This window comes from Ranitomeya variabilis, chromosome 1 (genome assembly GCF_051348905.1).
Source record: "Ranitomeya variabilis isolate aRanVar5 chromosome 1, aRanVar5.hap1, whole genome shotgun sequence".
Classification (NCBI taxonomy): domain Eukaryota; kingdom Metazoa; phylum Chordata; class Amphibia; order Anura; family Dendrobatidae; genus Ranitomeya; species Ranitomeya variabilis.
The window spans coordinates 770,755,384-770,773,756 of record NC_135232.1 but is presented as its reverse complement, the minus strand read 5'-3'; the positions used below and the strand labels follow the sequence as shown (position 1 = coordinate 770,773,756).

The window sequence follows — 18,373 nt, the reverse complement described above, 5'->3', positions numbered from 1 at the left end:
ACAAATTGTTCACACCAGTGCGGCTCTTTTCAAGAGGAATACAATCGTTAGGGAAAGCTTGGATCAAAACGAAAAAACCAAGTCAACGGTACCAGGGATTCCCAGCCAGTCTCCCATGCTGGTACTTGCCTAGCCCCAAGCTGCTTAGCATTTGCGATCTGACGAGGGCAGGCACATTCAGCTTAGTGTGGCCATTGACCGATTGCTTTCGCGTCTGCTAGTCTTTTCAAGATGAAAACAATCGTAAGGGAAAGCTTTGAGAAAAACAAAATAGCAAGTCAACGGTACCGGGGATTCCCAGCCAGTCTCCCATGCCGGTACTTGCCCAGCCTCAAGCTGCTTAGCGTTTGCAATCTGACGAGGGCAGGCACATTCAGCTTAGAGTGGCCATTGACGGACAACTAGCACCACAGCGGGTCTTTTCAAGACATATAAAATTGTAAGGGAAAGCTTTGATAAACCCCCCCCCCCAAAAAAAAAAAAAAAGAAACTTGCCCAGCCTCAAGCTGCTTAGCATTTGCGATCTAACCAGAGCTGGCACATTCAGCTTAGAGTGGCCAATGACAGATTGTTCACACCAGTGCGGCTCTTTTCAAGAGGAATACAATCGTCAGGGAAAGCTTGGATCAAAACGAAAAAACCAAGTCAACGGTACCAGGGATTCCCAGCCAGTCTCCCATGCTGGTACTTGCCTAGCCTCAAGCTGCTTAGCATTTGCGATCTGACGAGGGCAGGCACATTCAGCTTAGTGTGGCCATTGACCGATTGCTTTCGCGTCTGCTAGTCTTTTCAAGATGAAAACAATCGTAAGGGAAAGCTTTGAGAAAAACAAAATAGCAAGTCAACAGTACCGGGGATTCCCAGCCAGTCTCCCATGCCGGTACTTGCCCAGCCTCAAGCTGCTTAGCGTTTGCGATCTGACGAGGGCAGGCACATTCAGCTTAGAGTGGCCATTGACGGACAACTAGCACCACAGCGGGTCTTTTCAAGAGATATAAAATTGTAAGGGAAAGCTTTGATAAACCCCCCCCCCCAAAAAAAAAAAAAAAAAAAAAAAAACTTGCCCAGCCTCAAGCTGCTTAGCATTTGCGATCTGACCAGAGCTGGCACATTCAGCTTAGAGTGGCCAATGACAGATTGTTCAAACCATTGCGGCTCTTTTCAAGAGGAATACAATCGTCAGGGAAAGCTTGGATCAAAACGAAAAAACCAAGTCAACGGTACCAGGGATTCCCAGCCAGTCTCCCATGCTGGTACTTGCCTAGCCTCAAGCTGCTTAGCATTTGCGATCTGACGAGGGCAGGCACATTCAGCTTAGTGTGGCCATTGACCCATTGCTTTCGCGTCTGCTAGTCTTTTCAAGATGAAAACAATCGTAAGGGAAAGCTTTGAGAAAAAAAAAATAGCAAGTCAACGGTACCGGGGATTCCCAGCCAGTCTCCCATGCCGGTACTTGCCCAGCCTCAAGCTGCTTAGCGTTTGCGATCTGACGAGGGCAGGCACATTCAGCTTAGAGTGGCCATTGACGGACAACTAGCACCACAGCGGGTCTTTTCAAGAGATATAAAATTGTAAGGGAAAGCTTTGATAAACCCCCCCCCCCAAAAAAAAAAAAAAGAAACTTGCCCAGCGTCAAGCTGCTTAGCATTTGCGATCTAACCAGAGCTGGCACATTCAGCTTAGAGTGGCCAATGACAGATTGTTCACACCAGTGCGGCTCTTTTCAAGAGGAATACAATCGTCAGGGAAAGCTTGGATCAAAACGAAAAAACCAAGTCAACGGTACCAGGGATTCCCAGCCAGTCTCCCATGCTGGTACTTGCCTAGCCTCAAGCTGCTTAGCATTTGCGATCTGACGAGGGCAGGCACATTCAGCTTAGTGTGGCCATTGACCGATTGCTTTCGCGTCTGCTAGTCTTTTCAAGATGAAAACAATCGTAAGGGAAAGCTTTGAGAAAAACAAAATAGCAAGTCAACGGTACCGGGGATTCCCAGCCAGTCTCCCATGCCGGTACTTGCCCAGCCTCAAGCTGCTTAGCGTTTGCGATCTGACGAGGGCAGGCACATTCAGCTTAGAGTGGCCATTGACGGACAACTAGCACCACAGCGGGTCTTTTCAAGAGATATAAAATTGTAAGGGAAAGCTTTGATAAACCCCCCCCCCAAAAAAAAAAAAAAAAAAGAAAAAAGAAACTTGCCCAGCCTCAAGCTGCTTAGCATTTGCTATCTGACCAGAGCTGGCACATTCAGCTTAGAGTGGCCAATGACAGATTGTTCAAACCAGTGCGGCTCTTTTCAAGAGGAATACAATCGTCAGGGAAAGCTTGGATCAAAACGAAAAAACCAAGTCAACGGTACCAGGGATTCTCAGCCAGTCTCCCATGCTGGTACTTGCCTAGCCTCAAGCTGCTTAGCATTTGCGATCTGACGAGGGCAGGCACATTCAGCTTAGTGTGGCCATTGACCGATTACTTTCGCGTCTGCTAGTCTTTTCAAGATGAAAACAATCGTAAGGGAAAGCTTTGAGAAAAAAAAAATAGCAAGTCAACGGTACCGGGGATTCCCAGCCAGTCTCCCATGCCGGTACTTGCCCAGCCTCAAGCTGCTTAGCGTTTGCAATCTGACGAGGGCAGGCACATTCAGCTTAGAGTGGCCATTGACGGACAACTAGCACCACAGCGGGTCTTTTCAAGAGATATAAAATTGTAAGGGAAAGCTTGGATCAAAACGAAAAAACCAAGTCAACGGTACCGGGGATTCCCAGCCAGTCTCCCATGCCGGTACTTGCCCAGCCTCAAGCTGCTTAGCGTTTGCGATCTGACGAGGGCAGGCACATTCAGCTTAGAGTGGCCATTGACGGACAACTAGCACCACAGCGGGTCTTTTCAAGAGATATAAAATTGTAAGGGAAAGCTTTGATAAACCCCCCCCCCAAAAAAAAAAAAAAAAAAGAAAAAAGAAACTTGCCCAGCCTCAAGCTGCTTAGCATTTGCTATCTGACCAGAGCTGGCACATTCAGCTTAGAGTGGCCAATGACAAATTGTTCACACCAGTGCGGCTCTTTTCAAGAGGAATACAATCGTTAGGGAAAGCTTGGATCAAAACGAAAAAACCAAGTCAACAGTACCAGGGATTCCCAGCCAGTCTCCCATGCTGGTACTTGCCTAGCCCCAAGCTGCTTAGCATTTGCGATCTGACGAGGGCAGGCACATTCAGCTTAGTGTGGCCATTGACCGATTGCTTTCGCGTCTGCTAGTCTTTTCAAGATGAAAACAATCGTAAGGGAAAGCTTTGAGAAAAACAAAATAGCAAGTCAACGGTACCGGGGATTCCCAGCCAGTCTCCCATGCCGGTACTTGCCCAGCCTCAAGCTGCTTAGCATTTGCGATCTGACGAGGGCAGGCACATTCAGCTTAGAGTGGCCATTGACGGACAACTAGCACCACAGCGGGTCTTTTCAAGAGATATAAAATTGTAAGGGAAAGCTTTGATAAACCCCCCCCCCCAAAAAAAAAAAAAAAAAAAAAAGAAACTTGCCCAGCCTCAAGCTGCTTAGCATTTGCGATCTGACCAGAGCTGGCACATTCAGCTTAGAGTGGCCAATGACAGATTGTTCAAACCAGTGCGGCTCTTTTCAAGAGGAATACAATCGTCAGGGAAAGCTTGGATCAAAACGAAAAAACCAAGTCAACGGTACCAGGGATTCCCAGCCAGTCTCCCATGCTGGTACTTGCCTAGCCTCAAGCTGCTTAGCATTTGCGATCTGACGAGGGCAGGCACATTCAGCTTAGTGTGGCCATTGACCGATTGCTTTCGCGTCTGCTAGTCTTTTCAAGATGAAAACAATCGTAAGGGAAAGCTTTGAGAAAAAAAAAATAGCAAGTCAACGGTACCGGGGATTCCCAGCCAGTCTCCCATGCCGGTACTTGCCCAGCCTCAAGCTGCTTAGCGTTTGCGATCTGACGAGGGCAGGCACATTCAGCTTAGAGTGGCCATTGACGGACAACTAGCACCACAGCGGGTCTTTTCAAGAGATATAAAATTGTAAGGGAAAGCTTTGATAAACCCCCCCCCCCCCAAAAAAAAAAAAAGAAACTTGCCCAGCCTCAAGCTGCTTAGCATTTGCGATCTAACCAGAGCTGGCACATTCAGCTTAGAGTGGCCAATGACAGATTGTTCACACCAGTGCGGCTCTTTTCAAGAGGAATACAATCGTCAGGGAAAGCTTGGATCAAAACGAAAAAACCAAGTCAACGGTACCAGGGATTCCCAGCCAGTCTCCCATGCTGGTACTTGCCTAGCCTCAAGCTGCTTAGCATTTGCGATCTGACGAGGGCAGGCACATTCAGCTTAGTGTGGCCATTGACCGATTGCTTTCGCGTCTGCTAGTCTTTTCAAGATGAAAACAATCGTAAGGGAAAGCTTTGAGAAAAACAAAATAGCAAGTCAACGGTACCAGGGATTCCCAGCCAGTCTCCCATGCCGGTACTTGCCCAGCCTCAAGCTGCTTAGCGTTTGCGATCTGACGAGGGCAGGCACATTCAGCTTAGTGTGGCCATTGACCGATTGCTTTCGCGTCTGCTAGTCTTTTCAAGATGAAAACAATCGTAAGGGAAAGCTTTGAGAAAAAAAAAATAGCAAGTCAACGGTACCGGGGATTCCCAGCCAGTCTCCCATGCCGGTACTTGCCCAGCCTCAAGCTGCTTAGCGTTTGCGATCTGACGAGGGCAGGCACATTCAGCTTAGAGTGGCCATTGACGGACAACTAGCACCACAGCGGGTCTTTTCAAGAGATATAAAATTGTAAGGGAAAGCTTTGATAAACCCCCCCCCCCCAAAAAAAAAAAAAAGAAACTTGCCCAGCCTCAAGCTGCTTAGCATTTGCGATCTAACCAGAGCTGGCACATTCAGCTTAGAGTGGCCAATGACAGATTGTTCACACCAGTGCGGCTCTTTTCAAGAGGAATACAATCGTCAGGGAAAGCTTGGATCAAAACGAAAAAACCAAGTCAACGGTACCAGGGATTCCCAGCCAGTCTCCCATGCTGGTACTTGCCTAGCCTCAAGCTGCTTAGCATTTGCGATCTGACGAGGGCAGGCACATTCAGCTTAGTGTGGCCATTGACCGATTGCTTTCGCGTCTGCTAGTCTTTTCAAGATGAAAACAATCGTAAGGGAAAGCTTTGAGAAAAACAAAATAGCAAGTCAACGGTACCAGGGATTCCCAGCCAGTCTCCCATGCCGGTACTTGCCCAGCCTCAAGCTGCTTAGCGTTTGCGATCTGACGAGGGCAGGCACATTCAGCTTAGAGTGGCCATTGACGGACAACTAGCACCACAGCGGGTCTTTTCAAGAGATATAAAATTGTAAGGGAAAGCTTTGATAAACCCCCCCCCCAAAAAAAAAAAAAAAGAAACTTGCCCAGCCTCAAGCTGCTTAGCATTTGCGATCTAACCAGAGCTGGCACATTCAGCTTAGAGTGGCCAATGACAGATTGTTCACACCAGTGCGGCTCTTTTCAAGAGGAATACAATCGTCAGGGAAAGCTTGGATCAAAACGAAAAAACCAAGTCAACGGTACCAGGGATTCCCAGCCAGTCTCCCATGCTGGTACTTGCCTAGCCTCAAGCTGCTTAGCATTTGCGATCTGACGAGGGCAGGCACATTCAGCTTAGTGTGGCCATTGACCGATTGCTTTCGCGTCTGCTAGTCTTTTCAAGATGAAAACAATCGTAAGGGAAAGCTTTGAGAAAAACAAAATAGCAAGTCAACGGTACCGGGGATTCCCAGCCAGTCTCCCATGCCGGTACTTGCCCAGCCTCAAGCTGCTTAGCGTTTGCGATCTGACGAGGGCAGGCACATTCAGCTTAGAGTGGCCATTGACGGACAACTAGCACCACAGCGGGTCTTTTCAAGAGATATAAAATTGTAAGGGAAAGCTTTGATAAACCCCCCCCCCCAAAAAAAAAAAAAAAAAAAGAAAAAAGAAACTTGCCCAGCCTCAAGCTGCTTAGCATTTGCGATCTGACCAGAGCTGGCACATTCAGCTTAGAGTGGCCAATGACAGATTGTTCAAACCAGTGCGGCTCTTTTCAAGAGGAATCCAATCGTCAGGGAAAGCTTGGATCAAAACGAAAAAACCAAGTCAACGGTACCAGGGATTCCCAGCCAGTCTCCCATGCTGGTACTTGCCTAGCCTCAAGCTGCTTAGCATTTGCGATCTGACGAGGGCAGGCACATTCAGCTTAGTGTGGCCATTGACCGGTTGCTTTCGCGTCTGCTAGTCTTTTCAAGATGAAAACAATCGTAAGGGAAAGCTTTGAGAAAAAAAAAATAGCAAGTCAACGGTACCGGGGATTCCCAGCCAGTCTCCCATGCCGGTACTTGCCCAGCCTCAAGCTGCTTAGCGTTTGCGATCTGACGAGGGCAGGCACATTCAGCTTAGAGTGGCCATTGACGGACAACTAGCACCACAGCGGGTCTTTTCAAGAGATATAAAATTGTAAGGGAAAGCTTTGATAAACCCCCCCCCCCCAAAAAAAAAAAAAAAAGAAACTTGCCCAGCCTCAAGCTGCTTAGCATTTGCGATCTGACCAGAGCTGGCACATTCAGCTTAGAGTGGCCAATGACAAATTGTTCACACCAGTGCGGCTCTTTTCAAGAGGAATACAATCGTTAGGGAAAGCTTGGATCAAAACGAAAAAACCAAGTCAACGGTACCAGGGATTCCCAGCCAGTCTCCCATGCTGGTACTTGCCTAGCCCCAAGCTGCTTAGCATTTGCGATCTGACGAGGGCAGGCACATTCAGCTTAGTGTGGCCATTGACCGATTGCTTTCGCGTCTGCTAGTCTTTTCAAGATGAAAACAATCGTAAGGGAAAGCTTTGAGAAAAACAAAATAGCAAGTCAACGGTACCGGGGATTCCCAGCCAGTCTCCCATGCCGGTACTTGCCCAGCCTCAAGCTGCTTAGCGTTTGCGATCTGACGAGGGCAGGCACATTCAGCTTAGAGTGGCCATTGACGGACAACTAGCACCACAGCGGGTCTTTTCAAGAGATATAAAATTGTAAGGGAAAGCTTTGATAAACCCCCCCCCCCCAAAAAAAAAAAAAAGAAACTTGCCCAGCCTCAAGCTGCTTAGCATTTGCGATCTAACCAGAGCTGGCACATTCAGCTTAGAGTGGCCAATGACAGATTGTTCACACCAGTGCGGCTCTTTTCAAGAGGAATACAATCGTCAGGGAAAGCTTGGATCAAAACGAAAAAACCAAGTCAACGGTACCAGGGATTCCCAGCCAGTCTCCCATGCTGGTACTTGCCTAGCCTCAAGCTGCTTAGCATTTGCGATCTGACGAGGGCAGGCACATTCAGCTTAGTGTGGCCATTGACCGATTGCTTTCGCGTCTGCTAGTCTTTTCAAGATGAAAACAATCGTAAGGGAAAGCTTTGAGAAAAACAAAATAGCAAGTCAACGGTACCGGGGATTCCCAGCCAGTCTCCCATGCCGGTACTTGCCCAGCCTCAAGCTGCTTAGCGTTTGCGATCTGACGAGGGCAGGCACATTAAGCTTAGAGTGGCCATTGACGGACAACTAGCACCACAGCGGGTCTTTTCAAGAGATATAAAATTGTAAGGGAAAGCTTTGATAAACCCCCCCCCCCAATAAAAAAAAAAAAAAGAAAAAAGAAACTTGCCCAGCCTCAAGCTGCTTAGCATTTGCGATCTGACCAGAGCTGGCACATTCAGCTTAGAGTGGCCAATGACAGATTGTTCAAACCAGTGCGGCTCTTTTCAAGAGGAATACAATCGTCAGGGAAAGCTTGGATCAAAACGAAAAAACCAAGTCAACGGTACCAGGGATTCCCAGCCAGTCTCCCATGCTGGTACTTGCCTAGCCTCAAGCTGCTTAGCATTTGCGATCTGACGAGGGCAGGCACATTCAGCTTAGTGTGGCCATTGACCGATTGCTTTCGCGTCTGCTAGTCTTTTCAAGATGAAAACAATCGTAAGGGAAAGCTTTGAGAAAAAAAAAATAGCAAGTCAACGGTACCGGGGATTCCCAGCCAGTCTCCCATGCCGGTACTTGCCCAGCCTCAAGCTGCTTAGCGTTTGCGATCTGACGAGGGCAGGCACATTCAGCTTAGAGTGGCCATTGACGGACAACTAGCACCACAGCGGGTCTTTTCAAGAGATATAAAATTGTAAGGGAAAGCTTTGATAAACCCCCCCCCCCAAAAAAAAAAAAAAGAAACTTGCCCAGCCTCAAGCTGCTTAGCATTTGCGATCTAACCAGAGCTGGCACATTCAGCTTAGAGTGGCCAATGACAGATTGTTCACACCAGTGCGGCTCTTTTCAAGAGGAATACAATCGTCAGGGAAAGCTTGGATCAAAACGAAAAAACCAAGTCAACGGTACCAGGGATTCCCAGCCAGTCTCCCATGCTGGTACTTGCCTAGCCTCAAGCTGCTTAGCATTTGCGATCTGACGAGGGCAGGCACATTCAGCTTAGTGTGGCCATTGACCGATTGCTTTCGCGTCTGCTAGTCTTTTCAAGATGAAAACAATCGTAAGGGAAAGCTTTGAGAAAAACAAAATAGCAAGTCAACGGTACCAGGGATTCCCAGCCAGTCTCCCATGCCGGTACTTGCCCAGCCTCAAGCTGCTTAGCGTTTGCGATCTGACGAGGGCAGGCACATTCAGCTTAGAGTGGCCATTGACGGACAACTAGCACCACAGCGGGTCTTTTCAAGAGATATAAAATTGTAAGGGAAAGCTTTGATAAACCCCCCCCCCCCAAAAAAAAAAAAAAAACTTGCCCAGCCTCAAGCTGCTTAGCATTTGCGATCTAACCAGAGCTGGCACATTCAGCTTAGAGTGGCCAATGACAGATTGTTCACACCAGTGCGGCTCTTTTCAAGAGGAATACAATCGTCAGGGAAAGCTTGGATCAAAACGAAAAAACCAAGTCAACGGTACCAGGGATTCCCAGCCAGTCTCCCATGCTGGTACTTGCCTAGCCTCAAGCTGCTTAGCATTTGCGATCTGACGAGGGCAGGCACATTCAGCTTAGTGTGGCCATTGACCGATTGCTTTCGCGTCTGCTAGTCTTTTCAAGATGAAAACAATCGTAAGGGAAAGCTTTGAGAAAAACAAAATAGCAAGTCAACAGTACCGGGGATTCCCAGCCAGTCTCCCATGCCGGTACTTGCCCAGCCTCAAGCTGCTTAGCGTTTGCGATCTGACGAGGGCAGGCACATTCAGCTTAGAGTGGCCATTGACGGACAACTAGCACCACAGCGGGTCTTTTCAAGAGATATAAAATTGTAAGGGAAAGCTTTGATAAACCCCCCCCCCAAAAAAAAAAAAAAAAAAGAAAAAAGAAACTTGCCCAGCCTCAAGCTGCTTAGCATTTGCGATCTGACCAGAGCTGGCACATTCAGCTTAGAGTGGCCAATGACAGATTGTTCAAACCAGTGCGGCTCTTTTCAAGAGGAATACAATCGTCAGGGAAAGCTTGGATCAAAACGAAAAAACCAAGTCAACGGTACCAGGGATTCCCAGCCAGTCTCCCATGCTGGTACTTGCCTAGCCTCAAGCTGCTTAGCATTTGCGATCTGACGAGGGCAGGCACATTCAGCTTAGTGTGGCCATTGACCGATTGCTTTCGCGTCTGCTAGTCTTTTCAAGATGAAAACAATCGTAAGGGAAAGCTTTGAGAAAAAAAAAATAGCAAGTCAACGGTACCGGGGATTCCCAGCCAGTCTCCCATGCCGGTACTTGCCCAGCCTCAAGCTGCTTAGCGTTTGCGATCTGACAAGGGCAGGCACATTCAGCTTAGAGTGGCCATTGACGGACAACTAGCACCACAGCGGGTCTTTTCAAGAGATATAAAATTGTAAGGGAAAGCTTTGATAAACCCCCCCCCCCAAAAAAAAAAAAAAGAAACTTGCCCAGCCTCAAGCTGCTTAGCATTTGCAATCTAACCAGAGCTGGCACATTCAGCTTAGAGTGGCCAATGACAAATTGTTCACACCAGTGCGGCTCTTTTCAAGAGGAATACAATCGTTAGGGAAAGCTTGGATCAAAACGAAAAAACCAAGTCAACGGTACCAGGGATTCCCAGCCAGTCTCCCATGCTGGTACTTGCCTAGCCCCAAGCTGCTTAGCATTTGCGATCTGACGAGGGCAGGCACATTCAGCTTAGTGTGGCCATTGACCGATTGCTTTCGCGTCTGCTAGTCTTTTCAAGATGAAAACAATCGTAAGGGAAAGCTTTGAGAAAAACAAAATAGCAAGTCAACGGTACCGGGGATTCCCAGCCAGTCTCCCATGCCGGTACTTGCCCAGCCTCAAGCTGCTTAGCGTTTGCGATCTGACGAGGGCAGGCACATTCAGCTTAGAGTGGCCATTGACGGACAACTAGCACCACAGCGGGTCTTTTCAAGAGATATAAAATTGTAAGGGAAAGCTTTGATAAACCCCCCCCCCCCCAAAAAAAAAAAAAAAGAAACTTGCCCAGCCTCAAGCTGCTTAGCATTTGCGATCTAACCAGAGCTGGCACATTCAGCTTAGAGTGGCCAATGACAGATTGTTCACACCAGTGCGGCTCTTTTCAAGAGGAATACAATCGTCAGGGAAAGCTTGGATCAAAACGAAAAAACCAAGTCAACGGTACCAGGGATTCCCAGCCAGTCTCCCATGCTGGTACTTGCCTAGCCTCAAGCTGCTTAGCATTTGCGATCTGACGAGGGCAGGCACATTCAGCTTAGTGTGGCCATTGACCGATTGCTTTCGCGTCTGCTAGTCTTTTCAAGATGAAAACAATCGTAAGGGAAAGCTTTGAGAAAAACAAAATAGCAAGTCAACGGTACCGGGGATTCCCAGCCAGTCTCCCATGCCGGTACTTGCCCAGCCTCAAGCTGCTTAGCGTTTGCGATCTGACGAGGGCAGGCACATTCAGCTTAGAGTGGCCATTGACGGACAACTAGCACCACAGCGGGTCTTTTCAAGAGATATAAAATTGTAAGGGAAAGCTTTGATAAACCCCCCCCCCAAAAAAAAAAAAAAAAAAAAAAAAAAAGAAACTTGCCCAGCCTCAAGCTGCTTAGCATTTGCGATCTGACCAGAGCTGGCACATTCAGCTTAGAGTGGCCAATGACAGATTGTTCAAACCAGTGCGGCTCTTTTCAAGAGGAATACAATCGTCAGGGAAAGCTTGGATCAAAACGAAAAAACCAAGTCAACGGTACCAGGGATTCCCAGCCAGTCTCCCATGCTGGTACTTGCCTAGCCTCAAGCTGCTTAGCATTTGCAATCTGACGAGGGCAGGCACATTCAGCTTAGTGTGGCCATTGACCGATTGCTTTCGCGTCTGCTAGTCTTTTCAAGATGAAAACAATCGTAAGGGAAAGCTTTGAGAAAAAAAAAATAGCAAGTCAACGGTAACGGGGATTCCCAGCCAGTCTCCCATGCCGGTACTTGCCCAGCCTCAAGCTGCTTAGCGTTTGCGATCTGACGAGGGCAGGCACATTCAGCTTAGAGTGGCCATTGACGGACAACTAGCACCACAGCGGGTCTTTTCAAGAGATATAAAATTGTAAGGGAAAGCTTTGATAAACCCCACCCCCCAAAAAAAAAAAAAAGAAACTTGCCCAGCCTCAAGCTGCTTAGCATTTGCGATCTAACCAGAGCTGGCACATTCAGCTTAGAGTGGCCAATGACAGATTGTTCACACCAGTGCGGCTCTTTTCAAGAGGAATACAATCGTCAGGGAAAGCTTGGATCAAAACGAAAAAACCAAGTCAACGGTACCAGGGATTCCCAGCCAGTCTCCCATGCTGGTACTTGCCTAGCCTCAAGCTGCTTAGCATTTGCGATCTGACGAGGGCAGGCACATTCAGCTTAGTGTGGCCATTGACCGATTGCTTTCGCGTCTGCTAGTCTTTTCAAGATGAAAACAATCGTAAGGGAAAGCTTTGAGAAAAACAAAATAGCAAGTCAACGGTACCGGGGATTCCCAGCCAGTCTCCCATGCCGGTACTTGCCCAGCCTCAAGCTGCTTAGCGTTTGCGATCTGACGAGGGCAGGCACATTCAGCTTAGAGTGGCCATTGACGGACAACTAGCACCACAGCGGGTCTTTTCAAGAGATATAAAATTGTAAGGGAAAGCTTTGATAAACCCCCCCCCCAAAAAAAAAAAAAAAAAAAAAAAAAAAGAAACTTGCCCAGCCTCAAGCTGCTTAGCATTTGCGATCTGACCAGAGCTGGCACATTCAGCTTAGAGTGGCCAATGACAGATTGTTCAAACCAGTGCGGCTCTTTTCAAGAGGAATACAATCGTCAGGGAAAGCTTGGATCAAAACGAAAAAACCAAGTCAACGGTACCAGGGATTCCCAGCCAGTCTCCCATGCTGGTACTTGCCTAGCCTCAAGCTGCTTAGCATTTGCAATCTGACGAGGGCAGGCACATTCAGCTTAGTGTGGCCATTGACCGATTGCTTTCGCGTCTGCTAGTCTTTTCAAGATGAAAACAATCGTAAGGGAAAGCTTTGAGAAAAAAAAAATAGCAAGTCAACGGTAACGGGGATTCCCAGCCAGTCTCCCATGCCGGTACTTGCCCAGCCTCAAGCTGCTTAGCGTTTGCGATCTGACGAGGGCAGGCACATTCAGCTTAGAGTGGCCATTGACGGACAACTAGCACCACAGCGGGTCTTTTCAAGAGATATAAAATTGTAAGGGAAAGCTTTGATAAACCCCCCCCCCCAAAAAAAAAAAAAAGAAACTTGCCCAGCCTCAAGCTGCTTAGCATTTGCGATCTAACCAGAGCTGGCACATTCAGCTTAGAGTGGCCAATGACAGATTGTTCACACCAGTGCGGCTCTTTTCAAGAGGAATACAATCGTCAGGGAAAGCTTGGATCAAAACGAAAAAACCAAGTCAACGGTACCAGGGATTCCCAGCCAGTCTCCCATGCTGGTACTTGCCTAGCCTCAAGCTGCTTAGCATTTGCGATCTGACGAGGGCAGGCACATTCAGCTTAGTGTGGCCATTGACCGATTGCTTTCGCGTCTGCTAGTCTTTTCAAGATGAAAACAATCGTAAGGGAAAGCTTTGAGAAAAACAAAATAGCAAGTCAACGGTACCAGGGATTCCCAGCCAGTCTCCCATGCCGGTACTTGCCCAGCCTCAAGCTGCTTAGCGTTTGCGATCTGACGAGGGCAGGCACATTCAGCTTAGAGTGGCCATTGACGGACAACTAGCACCACAGCGGGTCTTTTCAAGAGATATAAAATTGTAAGGGAAAGCTTTGATAAACCCCCCCCCCCCAAAAAAAAAAAAAGAAACTTGCCCAGCCTCAAGCTGCTTAGCATTTGCGATCTAACCAGAGCTGGCACATTCAGCTTAGAGTGGCCAATGACAGATTGTTCACACCAGTGCGGCTCTTTTCAAGAGGAATACAATCGTCAGGGAAAGCTTGGATCAAAACGAAAAAACCAAGTCAACGGTACCAGGGATTCCCAGCCAGTCTCCCATGCTGGTACTTGCCTAACCTCAAGCTGCTTAGCATTTGCGATCTGACGAGGGCAGGCACATTCAGCTTAGTGTGGCCATTGACCGATTGCTTTCGCGTCTGCTAGTCTTTTCAAGATGAAAACAATCGTAAGGGAAAGCTTTGAGAAAAACAAATTAGCAAGTCAACGGTACCGGGGATTCCCAGCCAGTCTCCCATGCCGGTACTTGCCCAGCCTCAAGCTGCTTAGCGTTTGCGATCTGACGAGGGCAGGCACATTCAGCTTAGAGTGGCCATTGACGGACAACTAGCACCACAGCGGGTCTTTTCAAGAGATATAAAATTGTAAGGGAAAGCTTTGATAAACCCCCCCCCCCCAAAAAAAAAAAAAAGAAACTTGCCCAGCCTCAAGCTGCTTAGCATTTGCGATCTAACCAGAGCTGGCACATTCAGCTTAGAGTGGCCAATGACAGATTGTTCACACCAGTGCGGCTCTTTTCAAGAGGAATACAATCGTCAGGGAAAGCTTGGATCAAAACGAAAAAACCAAGTCAACGGTACCAGGGATTCCCAGCCAGTCTCCCATGCTGGTACTTGCCTAACCTCAAGCTGCTTAGCATTTGCGATCTGACGAGGGCAGGCACATTCAGCTTAGTGTGGCCATTGACCGATTGCTTTCGCGTCTGCTAGTCTTTTCAAGATGAAAACAATCGTAAGGGAAAGCTTTGAGAAAAACAAATTAGCAAGTCAACGGTACCGGGGATTCCCAGCCAGTCTCCCATGCCGGTACTTGCCCAGCCTCAAGCTGCTTAGCGTTTGCGATCTGACGAGGGCAGGCACATTCAGCTTAGAGTGGCCATTGACGGACAACTAGCACCACAGCGGGTCTTTTCAAGAGATATAAAATTGTAAGGGAAAGCTTTGATAAACCCCCCCCCCAAAAAAAAAAAAAAAAAAGAAAAAAGAAACTTGCCCAGCCTCAAGCTGCTTAGCATTTGCGATCTGACCAGAGCTGGCACATTCAGCTTAGAGTGGCCAATGACAGATTGTTCAAACCAGTGCGGCTCTTTTCAAGAGGAATACAATCGTCAGGGAAAGCTTGGATCAAAACGAAAAAACCAAGTCAACGGTACCAGGGATTTCCAGCCAGTCTCCCATGCTGGTACTTGCCTAGCCTCAAGCTGCTTAGCATTTGCGATCTGACGAGGGCAGGCACATTCAGCTTAGTGTGGCCATTGACCGATTGCTTTCGCGTCTGCTAGTCTTTTCAAGATGAAAACAATCGTAAGGGAAAGCTTTGAGAAAAAAAAAATAGCAAGTCAACGGTACCGGGGATTCCCAGCCAGTCTCCCATGCCGGTACTTGCCCAGCCTCAAGCTGCTTAGCGTTTGCGATCTGACGAGGGCAGGCACATTCAGCTTAGAGTGGCCATTGACGGACAACTAGCACCACAGCGGGTCTTTTCAAGAGATATAAAATTGTAAGGGAAAGCTTTGATAAACCCCCCCCCCCAAAAAAAAAAAAAGAAACTTGCCCAGCCTCAAGCTGCTTAGCATTTGCGATCTGACCAGAGCTGGCACATTCAGCTTAGAGTGGCCAATGACAAATTGTTCACACCAGTGCGGCTCTTTTCAAGAGGAATACAATCGTTAGGGAAAGCTTGGATCAAAACGAAAAAACCAAGTCAACGGTACCAGGGATTCCCAGCCAGTCTCCCATGCTGGTACTTGCCTAGCCCCAAGCTGCTTAGCATTTGCGATCTGACGAGGGCAGGCACATTCAGCTTAGTGTGGCCATTGACCGATTGCTTTCGCGTCTGCTAGTCTTTTCAAGATGAAAACAATCGTAAGGGAAAGCTTTGAGAAAAACAAAATAGCAAGTCAACGGTACCGGGGATTCCCAGCCAGTCTCCCATGCCGGTACTTGCCCAGCCTCAAGCTGCTTAGCGTTTGCGATCTGACGAGGGCAGGCACATTCAGCTTAGAGTGGCCATTGACGGACAACTAGCACCACAGCGGGTCTTTTCAAGAGATATAAAATTGTAAGGGAAAGCTTTGATAAACCCCCCCCCCCAAAAAAAAAAAAAAAGAAACTTGCCCAGCCTCAAGCTGCTTAGCATTTGCGATCTAACCAGAGCTGGCACATTCAGCTTAGAGTGGCCAATGACAGATTGTTCACACCAGTGCGGCTCTTTTCAAGAGGAATACAATCGTCAGGGAAAGCTTGGATCAAAACGAAAAAACCAAGTCAACGGTACCAGGGATTCCCAGCCAGTCTCCCATGCTGGTACTTGCCTAGCCTCAAGCTGCTTAGCATTTGCGATCTGACGAGGGCAGGCACATTCAGCTTAGTGTGGCCATTGACCGATTGCTTTCGCGTCTGCTAGTCTTTTCAAGATGAAAACAATCGTAAGGGAAAGCTTTGAGAAAAACAAAATAGCAAGTCAACGGTACCGGGGATTCCCAGCCAGTCTCCCATGCCGGTACTTGCCCAGCCTCAAGCTGCTTAGCGTTTGCGATCTGACGAGGGCAGGCACATTCAGCTTAGAGTGGCCATTGACGGACAACTAGCACCACAGCGGGTCTTTTCAAGAGATATAAAATTGTAAGGGAAAGCTTTGATAAACCCCCCCCCCAAAAAAAAAAAAAAAAAAGAAAAAAAGAAACTTGCCCAGCCTCAAGCTGCTTAGCATTTGCGATCTGACCAGAGCTGGCACATTCAGCTTAGAGTGGCCAATGACAGATTGTTCAAACCAGTGCGGCTCTTTTCAAGAGGAATACAATCGTCAGGGAAAGCTTGGATCAAAACGAAAAAACCAAGTCAACGGTACCAGGGATTCCCAGCCAGTCTCCCATGCTGGTACTTGCCTAGCCTCAAGCTGCTTAGCATTTGCGATCTGACGAGGGCAGGCACATTCAGCTTAGTGTGGCCATTGACCGATTGCTTTCGCGTCTGCTAGTCTTTTCAAGATGAAAACAATCGTAAGGGAAAGCTTTGAGAAAAAAAAAATAGCAAGTCAACGGTACCGGGGATTCCCAGCCAGTCTCCCATGCCGGTACTTGCCCAGCCTCAAGCTGCTTAGCGTTTGCGATCTGACGAGGGCAGGCACATTCAGCTTAGAGTGGCCATTGACGGACAACTAGCACCACAGCGGGTCTTTTCAAGAGATATAAAATTGTAAGGGAAAGCTTTGATAAACCCCCCCCCCAAAAAAAAAAAAAGAAACTTGCCCAGCCTCAAGCTGCTTAGCATTTGCGATCTAACCAGAGCTGGCACATTCAGCTTAGAGTGGCCAATGACAGATTGTTCACACCAGTGCGGCTCTTTTCAAGAGGAATACAATCGTCAGGGAAAGCTTGGATCAAAACGAAAAAACCAAGTCAACGGTACCAGGGATTCCCAGCCAGTCTCCCATGCTGGTACTTGCCTAGCCTCAAGCTGCTTAGCATTTGCGATCTGACGAGGGCAGGCACATTCAGCTTAGTGTGGCCATTGACCGATTGCTTTCGCGTCTGCTAGTCTTTTCAAGATGAAAACAATCGTAAGGGAAAGCTTTGAGAAAAACAAAATAGCAAGTCAACGGTACCAGGGATTCCCAGCCAGTCTCCCATGCCGGTACTTGCCCAGCCTCAAGCTGCTTAGCGTTTGCGATCTGACGAGGGCAGGCACATTCAGCTTAGAGTGGCCATTGACGGACAACTAGCACCACAGCGGGTCTTTTCAAGAGATATAAAATTGTAAGGGAAAGCTTTGATAACCCCCCCCCCCCCAAAAAGAAAAAAAAGAAACTTGCCCAGCCTCAAGCTGCTTAGCATTTGCGATCTAACCAGAGCTGGCACATTCAGCTTAGAGTGGCCAATGACAGATTGTTCACACCAGTGCGGCTCTTTTCAAGAGGAATACAATCGTCAGGGAAAGCTTGGATCAAAACGAAAAAACCAAGTCAACGGTACCAGGGATTCCCAGCCAGTCTCCCATGCTGGTACTTGCCTAGCCTCAAGCTGCTTAGCATTTGCGATCTGACGAGGGCAGGCACATTCAGCTTAGAGTGGCCATTGATGGACAACTAGCACCACAGCGGGTCTTTTCAAGAGATATAAAATTGTAAGGGAAAGCTTTGATAACCCCCCCCCCCCCAAAAAAAAAAAAAAGAAACTTGCCCAGCCTCAAGCTGCTTAGCATTTGCGATCTAACCAGAGCTGGCACATTCAGCTTAGAGTGGCCAATGACAGATTGTTCACACCAGTGCGGCTCTTTTCAAGAGGAATACAATCGTCAGGGAAAGCTTGGATCAAAACGAAAAAACCAAGTCAACGGTACCAGGGATTCCCAGCCAGTCTCCCATGCTGGTACTTGCCTAGCCCCAAGCTGCTTAGCATTTGCGATCTGACGAGGGCAGGCACATTCAGCTTAGTGTGGCCATTGACCGATTGCTTTCGCGTCTGCTAGTCTTTTCAAGATGAAAACAATCGTAAGGGAAAGCTTTGAGAAAAACAAAATAGCAAGTCAACGGTACCGGGGATTCCCAGCCAGTCTCCCATGCCGGTACTTGCCCAGCCTCAAGCTGCTTAGCGTTTGCGATCTGACGAGGGCAGGCACATTCAGCTTAGAGTGGCCATTGACGGACAACTAGCACCACAGCGGGTCTTTTCAAGAGATATAAAATTGTAAGGGAAAGCTTTGATAAACCCCCCCCCAAAAAAAAAAAAAAAAAAAAAGAAACTTGCCCAGCTTCAAGCTGCTTAGCATTTGCGATCTGACCAGAGCTGGCACATTCAGCTTAGAGTGGCCAATGACAGATTGTTCACACCAGTGCGGCTCTTTTCAAGAGGAATACAATCGTCAGGGAAAGCTTGGATC

General features: G+C 47.9%; 59 pseudogenes; all 59 read right to left on the bottom strand.

Annotated features, from left to right (window-relative positions):
* Nucleotides 1-80: 80 nt before the first annotated feature.
* LOC143798124 (5S ribosomal RNA) lies at nucleotides 81-199 on the bottom strand (annotated as a pseudogene).
* Nucleotides 200-643: 444 nt separating this feature from the next.
* On the bottom strand, nucleotides 644-762 carry LOC143795497 (5S ribosomal RNA; annotated as a pseudogene).
* Nucleotides 763-839: 77 nt separating this feature from the next.
* On the bottom strand, nucleotides 840-958 carry LOC143800500 (5S ribosomal RNA; annotated as a pseudogene).
* A 254-nt stretch (nucleotides 959-1,212) lies between these two features.
* Nucleotides 1,213-1,331, bottom strand: LOC143795485 (5S ribosomal RNA; annotated as a pseudogene).
* A 77-nt stretch (nucleotides 1,332-1,408) lies between these two features.
* LOC143798998 (5S ribosomal RNA) lies at nucleotides 1,409-1,527 on the bottom strand (annotated as a pseudogene).
* A 247-nt stretch (nucleotides 1,528-1,774) lies between these two features.
* On the bottom strand, nucleotides 1,775-1,893 carry LOC143795474 (5S ribosomal RNA; annotated as a pseudogene).
* Nucleotides 1,894-1,970: 77 nt separating this feature from the next.
* Nucleotides 1,971-2,089, bottom strand: LOC143799529 (5S ribosomal RNA; annotated as a pseudogene).
* Nucleotides 2,090-2,346: 257 nt separating this feature from the next.
* Nucleotides 2,347-2,465, bottom strand: LOC143798779 (5S ribosomal RNA; annotated as a pseudogene).
* A 274-nt stretch (nucleotides 2,466-2,739) lies between these two features.
* LOC143799528 (5S ribosomal RNA) lies at nucleotides 2,740-2,858 on the bottom strand (annotated as a pseudogene).
* Nucleotides 2,859-3,115: 257 nt separating this feature from the next.
* LOC143798486 (5S ribosomal RNA) lies at nucleotides 3,116-3,234 on the bottom strand (annotated as a pseudogene).
* A 77-nt stretch (nucleotides 3,235-3,311) lies between these two features.
* On the bottom strand, nucleotides 3,312-3,430 carry LOC143800410 (5S ribosomal RNA; annotated as a pseudogene).
* A 255-nt stretch (nucleotides 3,431-3,685) lies between these two features.
* Nucleotides 3,686-3,804, bottom strand: LOC143795462 (5S ribosomal RNA; annotated as a pseudogene).
* A 77-nt stretch (nucleotides 3,805-3,881) lies between these two features.
* On the bottom strand, nucleotides 3,882-4,000 carry LOC143798996 (5S ribosomal RNA; annotated as a pseudogene).
* A 248-nt stretch (nucleotides 4,001-4,248) lies between these two features.
* Nucleotides 4,249-4,367, bottom strand: LOC143795449 (5S ribosomal RNA; annotated as a pseudogene).
* Nucleotides 4,368-4,444: 77 nt separating this feature from the next.
* Nucleotides 4,445-4,563, bottom strand: LOC143797942 (5S ribosomal RNA; annotated as a pseudogene).
* A 77-nt stretch (nucleotides 4,564-4,640) lies between these two features.
* Nucleotides 4,641-4,759, bottom strand: LOC143799527 (5S ribosomal RNA; annotated as a pseudogene).
* A 248-nt stretch (nucleotides 4,760-5,007) lies between these two features.
* On the bottom strand, nucleotides 5,008-5,126 carry LOC143795437 (5S ribosomal RNA; annotated as a pseudogene).
* A 77-nt stretch (nucleotides 5,127-5,203) lies between these two features.
* On the bottom strand, nucleotides 5,204-5,322 carry LOC143798663 (5S ribosomal RNA; annotated as a pseudogene).
* A 247-nt stretch (nucleotides 5,323-5,569) lies between these two features.
* On the bottom strand, nucleotides 5,570-5,688 carry LOC143795426 (5S ribosomal RNA; annotated as a pseudogene).
* Nucleotides 5,689-5,765: 77 nt separating this feature from the next.
* On the bottom strand, nucleotides 5,766-5,884 carry LOC143798995 (5S ribosomal RNA; annotated as a pseudogene).
* Nucleotides 5,885-6,143: 259 nt separating this feature from the next.
* Nucleotides 6,144-6,262, bottom strand: LOC143795414 (5S ribosomal RNA; annotated as a pseudogene).
* Nucleotides 6,263-6,339: 77 nt separating this feature from the next.
* LOC143799526 (5S ribosomal RNA) lies at nucleotides 6,340-6,458 on the bottom strand (annotated as a pseudogene).
* A 250-nt stretch (nucleotides 6,459-6,708) lies between these two features.
* LOC143798123 (5S ribosomal RNA) lies at nucleotides 6,709-6,827 on the bottom strand (annotated as a pseudogene).
* A 77-nt stretch (nucleotides 6,828-6,904) lies between these two features.
* Nucleotides 6,905-7,023, bottom strand: LOC143799524 (5S ribosomal RNA; annotated as a pseudogene).
* Nucleotides 7,024-7,271: 248 nt separating this feature from the next.
* LOC143795402 (5S ribosomal RNA) lies at nucleotides 7,272-7,390 on the bottom strand (annotated as a pseudogene).
* A 453-nt stretch (nucleotides 7,391-7,843) lies between these two features.
* Nucleotides 7,844-7,962, bottom strand: LOC143795390 (5S ribosomal RNA; annotated as a pseudogene).
* Nucleotides 7,963-8,039: 77 nt separating this feature from the next.
* Nucleotides 8,040-8,158, bottom strand: LOC143799523 (5S ribosomal RNA; annotated as a pseudogene).
* Nucleotides 8,159-8,405: 247 nt separating this feature from the next.
* LOC143795379 (5S ribosomal RNA) lies at nucleotides 8,406-8,524 on the bottom strand (annotated as a pseudogene).
* Nucleotides 8,525-8,601: 77 nt separating this feature from the next.
* Nucleotides 8,602-8,720, bottom strand: LOC143798662 (5S ribosomal RNA; annotated as a pseudogene).
* Nucleotides 8,721-8,966: 246 nt separating this feature from the next.
* Nucleotides 8,967-9,085, bottom strand: LOC143795367 (5S ribosomal RNA; annotated as a pseudogene).
* A 77-nt stretch (nucleotides 9,086-9,162) lies between these two features.
* Nucleotides 9,163-9,281, bottom strand: LOC143800499 (5S ribosomal RNA; annotated as a pseudogene).
* A 257-nt stretch (nucleotides 9,282-9,538) lies between these two features.
* Nucleotides 9,539-9,657, bottom strand: LOC143795355 (5S ribosomal RNA; annotated as a pseudogene).
* Nucleotides 9,658-10,100: 443 nt separating this feature from the next.
* LOC143798122 (5S ribosomal RNA) lies at nucleotides 10,101-10,219 on the bottom strand (annotated as a pseudogene).
* Nucleotides 10,220-10,296: 77 nt separating this feature from the next.
* On the bottom strand, nucleotides 10,297-10,415 carry LOC143799522 (5S ribosomal RNA; annotated as a pseudogene).
* Nucleotides 10,416-10,665: 250 nt separating this feature from the next.
* Nucleotides 10,666-10,784, bottom strand: LOC143795343 (5S ribosomal RNA; annotated as a pseudogene).
* Nucleotides 10,785-10,861: 77 nt separating this feature from the next.
* Nucleotides 10,862-10,980, bottom strand: LOC143799520 (5S ribosomal RNA; annotated as a pseudogene).
* A 259-nt stretch (nucleotides 10,981-11,239) lies between these two features.
* On the bottom strand, nucleotides 11,240-11,358 carry LOC143798887 (5S ribosomal RNA; annotated as a pseudogene).
* Nucleotides 11,359-11,801: 443 nt separating this feature from the next.
* On the bottom strand, nucleotides 11,802-11,920 carry LOC143795332 (5S ribosomal RNA; annotated as a pseudogene).
* Nucleotides 11,921-11,997: 77 nt separating this feature from the next.
* Nucleotides 11,998-12,116, bottom strand: LOC143799519 (5S ribosomal RNA; annotated as a pseudogene).
* A 259-nt stretch (nucleotides 12,117-12,375) lies between these two features.
* LOC143798886 (5S ribosomal RNA) lies at nucleotides 12,376-12,494 on the bottom strand (annotated as a pseudogene).
* Nucleotides 12,495-12,937: 443 nt separating this feature from the next.
* On the bottom strand, nucleotides 12,938-13,056 carry LOC143795320 (5S ribosomal RNA; annotated as a pseudogene).
* Nucleotides 13,057-13,133: 77 nt separating this feature from the next.
* Nucleotides 13,134-13,252, bottom strand: LOC143798661 (5S ribosomal RNA; annotated as a pseudogene).
* A 247-nt stretch (nucleotides 13,253-13,499) lies between these two features.
* Nucleotides 13,500-13,618, bottom strand: LOC143798805 (5S ribosomal RNA; annotated as a pseudogene).
* A 77-nt stretch (nucleotides 13,619-13,695) lies between these two features.
* On the bottom strand, nucleotides 13,696-13,814 carry LOC143799518 (5S ribosomal RNA; annotated as a pseudogene).
* A 248-nt stretch (nucleotides 13,815-14,062) lies between these two features.
* On the bottom strand, nucleotides 14,063-14,181 carry LOC143798804 (5S ribosomal RNA; annotated as a pseudogene).
* Nucleotides 14,182-14,258: 77 nt separating this feature from the next.
* LOC143798994 (5S ribosomal RNA) lies at nucleotides 14,259-14,377 on the bottom strand (annotated as a pseudogene).
* A 257-nt stretch (nucleotides 14,378-14,634) lies between these two features.
* On the bottom strand, nucleotides 14,635-14,753 carry LOC143800361 (5S ribosomal RNA; annotated as a pseudogene).
* A 77-nt stretch (nucleotides 14,754-14,830) lies between these two features.
* Nucleotides 14,831-14,949, bottom strand: LOC143799517 (5S ribosomal RNA; annotated as a pseudogene).
* A 246-nt stretch (nucleotides 14,950-15,195) lies between these two features.
* Nucleotides 15,196-15,314, bottom strand: LOC143798120 (5S ribosomal RNA; annotated as a pseudogene).
* A 77-nt stretch (nucleotides 15,315-15,391) lies between these two features.
* LOC143798935 (5S ribosomal RNA) lies at nucleotides 15,392-15,510 on the bottom strand (annotated as a pseudogene).
* A 248-nt stretch (nucleotides 15,511-15,758) lies between these two features.
* Nucleotides 15,759-15,877, bottom strand: LOC143795308 (5S ribosomal RNA; annotated as a pseudogene).
* Nucleotides 15,878-15,954: 77 nt separating this feature from the next.
* On the bottom strand, nucleotides 15,955-16,073 carry LOC143799516 (5S ribosomal RNA; annotated as a pseudogene).
* Nucleotides 16,074-16,331: 258 nt separating this feature from the next.
* LOC143795297 (5S ribosomal RNA) lies at nucleotides 16,332-16,450 on the bottom strand (annotated as a pseudogene).
* A 77-nt stretch (nucleotides 16,451-16,527) lies between these two features.
* On the bottom strand, nucleotides 16,528-16,646 carry LOC143799515 (5S ribosomal RNA; annotated as a pseudogene).
* Nucleotides 16,647-16,891: 245 nt separating this feature from the next.
* Nucleotides 16,892-17,010, bottom strand: LOC143795285 (5S ribosomal RNA; annotated as a pseudogene).
* Nucleotides 17,011-17,087: 77 nt separating this feature from the next.
* On the bottom strand, nucleotides 17,088-17,206 carry LOC143798660 (5S ribosomal RNA; annotated as a pseudogene).
* Nucleotides 17,207-17,454: 248 nt separating this feature from the next.
* LOC143800723 (5S ribosomal RNA) lies at nucleotides 17,455-17,573 on the bottom strand (annotated as a pseudogene).
* A 248-nt stretch (nucleotides 17,574-17,821) lies between these two features.
* Nucleotides 17,822-17,940, bottom strand: LOC143798119 (5S ribosomal RNA; annotated as a pseudogene).
* Nucleotides 17,941-18,017: 77 nt separating this feature from the next.
* On the bottom strand, nucleotides 18,018-18,136 carry LOC143799514 (5S ribosomal RNA; annotated as a pseudogene).
* Nucleotides 18,137-18,373: the final 237 nt, after the last annotated feature.